A 3,519-nucleotide genomic window follows, 5' to 3' on the forward strand; every position below is an offset into this window, starting at 1 on the left:
CACTTACTAGCTGAAGGTGATTCCCTACCAAACACTGCAGGGCTCTTTATTAATTAGTATTTTTGATGCTGCTTTGTGTGTGTATTGCTCACTAGTTCCCAACAAATCCACAATATCTAATTGATGCCGATAATTTATTCGTGTTTCAATTGGAACTTTGGGTTAATCAGTGTAATAAAGTGCAGTGGAGGTAATTCTGATCAATTTCTGGGCCAGTGATCGCCACAGGGAGCCGATGAAATAAAATAAAGAATTTGCATCAAAGTCGCTGCGAGCAGGGTTCGAACCTGCGCGGGGAAACCCCATTGGATTTCGATTCCAACGCCTTAACCACTCGGCCATCACAGCTGCACATTAGCAATGCGAAAATGCTTCCTACTGTGAGTGAGTCAGGAACTAGCTCAGAGAAGAAAGGTCATAAATACTCACCGATAAATCCAGCAGGGAATTCAGGATTAACTTATTTGGCCAAAGAGCGCTGAGAATGCAGTAGTTGAGGCGAATACTGCAGATGCATTTGAGAGGAAGGGAGAAAGGAATAGAAGGATATGCTGATAGGGTTTTTTAAATTCGATTATGGGATGTGGGTGCTCTGGCAAGGCCAGCATTAAATGCCCTTCCCTAATTGCCCCTTGAGAAGGTGGTGGTGAGCCGCCTTCTTGAACCGCTGCAGTCCGTGTGGTGAAGGTACTCCCACAGTGCTGTTAGGGAGGGAGTTCCAGGATTTTGACCCAGCGACGATGAAGGATCGGCAATATACTTCTAAGTCAGAATGGTGTGTGACTTGGAGGGGAACTTGGAGGTGGGGCTGTTCCCATGCGCCTGCTGCGCTTGTCCTTCTAGGTGGAAGAGGTTGCGTGTTTGGCAGGTGCTGCTGAAGAAGCCTTGGTGAGTTGCTGCAGTGCATCTTGTAGATGGTATGCACTGCAGCCACGGTGCGCCGGTGGTGGAGGGAGTGAATGGTTAAGGTGGCGGATGGGGTGCCAATCAAGCAGGCTGCATTGTCCTAGATGGTGTCGAACTTCTTGAGTGTTGCTGGAGCTGCACTCATCCAGGCAAGTGGAGAGTATTCCATCACACTCCTTACTTGTGCCTTGTAGATGGTAGAAAGGCTTTGGGGAGTCAGGAGGTGAGACACCCGACGCAGAATGCCTAGCCTCTGACCTTCTCTTGTTGTCACAGTATTTATGTTCAATGGTAACCCCCAGGATGTTGGTGGTCAGCTCCTTTGTTCATGTTGGACCAAGGTTTTAATGAAGTCGGGAGCCGAGTGCTCTTGGCAGAACCCAAGCCGGGCATCAATGAGCAGGTTATTGGTCAGTAAGTGCCACTTTACAGCACTGTGGATGAAACCTTCCATCACTTTGCTGATGATTGAGAGTAGAGAGTAGACTGATGGGGTGGTAATTGGCTGTATTGGATTTGTCCTGCTTTTTGTGGACAGGACATACCTGGGCAGTCTTCCACATTGTTGGATAGATGCCAGTGTTGTAGCTGTACTAGAACAGCTTGGCTGGAGCACAAGTCTTCAGAATGATAGCCGGGGTTTTGTCAGGGCCCAGAGCCATTGCTGTATCGAGTGTGCTCAGCCTTTTCTTGATATCACGTGGAGTGAATCGAATTGGCTGAAGACTGGCTCCTGTGATGGTGGGGACCTCAGGAGGAGGCTGATATGGATCAGGCCTGGTGGTCCGTCCAGCTTCATTTTTATTATTTTGTTTCATAGCGGTTTGTTACAACTGAGTGGCTTGCTAGGCCATTTCAGAGGGCAGTTAAGAATCAACCACATTGCTATGGGACTGGAGTCACACAAAGGCCAGACCAGGTAAGGACGGCAGATTTCTTTCCCTGAAAGACATTAGTGAACCAGATGGATTTTTACGACAATCCGATAGTTTCATGGTTACCATTACTGATTCTAGTTTTATTTGGGGGGTGAGGAGAAATAGAGAAGGAGGAGCCTCGTGTGGAGACCAGTTCGTGCAAATGGACTGTTTCTGTGGGGCAGACTCTATAATATTATGTAACACCCGTTTTAATCAGACACAGAATGATCCGGGACTGACAGCACATCCCTTTTAAACAGACACAGAATGACCAGGGACCTACAGCACATCCCTTTTAAACAGACACAGAATGATCCGGGACTGACAGCACATCCCTTTTAAACAGACACAGAATGATCCGGGACTGACAGCACATCCCTTTTAAACAGACACAGAATGACCAGGGACTTACAGCACATCCCTTTTAAACAGACACAGAATGATCCGGGACTGACAGCACATCCCTTTTAAACAGACCCAGAATGACCAGGGACTGACAGCACATCCCTTTTAAACAGATACAGAATGACCAGGGACTGACAGCACATCCCTTTTAAACAGACACAGAATGATCCGGGACTGACAGCACATCCCTTTTAAACAGACTCAGAATGACCCGGGACTGACAGCACATCCCTTTTAAACAGACACAGAGTGATCCTGGACTGACAGTACATCCCTTTTAAACAGACACAGAATACTCCGGGACTGACAGCACATCCCTTTTAAACAGACACAGACTGATCCGGGGCTGACAGTACATCCCTTTTAAACAGACACAGAATAATCCGGGACTGAAAGCATGTCCCTTTTAAACAGACACAGAATGAACCGGGACTGACAGCACACCCCTTTTAAACAGACACAGAATAATCCGGGACTGACAGCATGTCCCTTTTAAACAGACACAGAATAAACCGGGACTGACAGCATGTCCCTTTTAAACAGACACAGAATGATCCGGGACTGACAGCATGTCCCTTTTAAACAGACACAGAATAAACCGGGACTGACAGCATGTCCCTTTTAAACAGACACAGAATGATCCGGGACTGACAGCATGTCCCTATTAAACAGACACAGAATGATCCGGGACTGAAAGTAGACCCCTTTTAAACAGACATGGAATGCTGCCTGACCTGCAGAGTGTTTCCAGCATTTCATCTGTTTATATTTAAGATTTCCAGCATCAACACTATTTTGCTTTTGTAATAAAACTTTACGTAATTGGTTCTGTGGCGCAATGGATAGCGCATTGGACTTCTAGTTGTTATGACAGATTAAGGCATTCAAAGGTTGTGGGTTCGAGTCCCATCAGAGTCGGATTTTGTGTCAGGGTTCGGTGGTTCCTCCACTGACGGTACATTTTGCAGTAAATCGGTAATTCAGAGAAGGGAAACTACCGCCCCGACACTTTCCCTCTGAGTACTCTCAACCCCTGAGTCAGTTACACAGGAGCAGGAGGAGGCCATTCAGTCCCATGGCCGTTTTACATAGTGAACAGGAGGAGACCATTCAGTCCCATGACCCTTTTACACAGGAACAGGAGGAGGCCATTCAGCCCCTTTAGCCTGTTATACAGGAACAGGAGGAGGCCATTCAGCCCCTCGAACCTGTTACACAGGGACAAGAGGAGGCCTTTAACGCCTCGAGCCTGTTGCATTGGACAGGAGGAAGCCGTTCAGCGATACAA

The 3,519-nt window shown here is 47.3% G+C and overlaps 2 non-coding genes across 2 annotated transcripts; one reads left to right on the forward strand and one right to left on the reverse strand.

Annotated features, from left to right (window-relative positions):
• Positions 1-266: 266 nt before the first annotated feature.
• trnas-cga (transfer RNA serine (anticodon CGA)) lies at positions 267-348 on the reverse strand. The gene has a single exon. It is a non-coding gene; the product is annotated as a tRNA-Ser (tRNA).
• A 2,707-nt stretch (positions 349-3,055) lies between these two features.
• Positions 3,056-3,149, forward strand: trnar-ucu (transfer RNA arginine (anticodon UCU)). Its single transcript has 2 exons — positions 3,056-3,092; positions 3,114-3,149. It is a non-coding gene; the product is annotated as a tRNA-Arg (tRNA).
• Positions 3,150-3,519: the final 370 nt, after the last annotated feature.

This window comes from Somniosus microcephalus, unplaced genomic scaffold (assembly GCF_052327205.1).
Source record: "Somniosus microcephalus isolate GS21.2 unplaced genomic scaffold, FLI_Smic_1.0 unresolved_chr8, whole genome shotgun sequence".
Taxonomy (NCBI): Eukaryota; Metazoa; Chordata; class Chondrichthyes; order Squaliformes; family Somniosidae; genus Somniosus; species Somniosus microcephalus.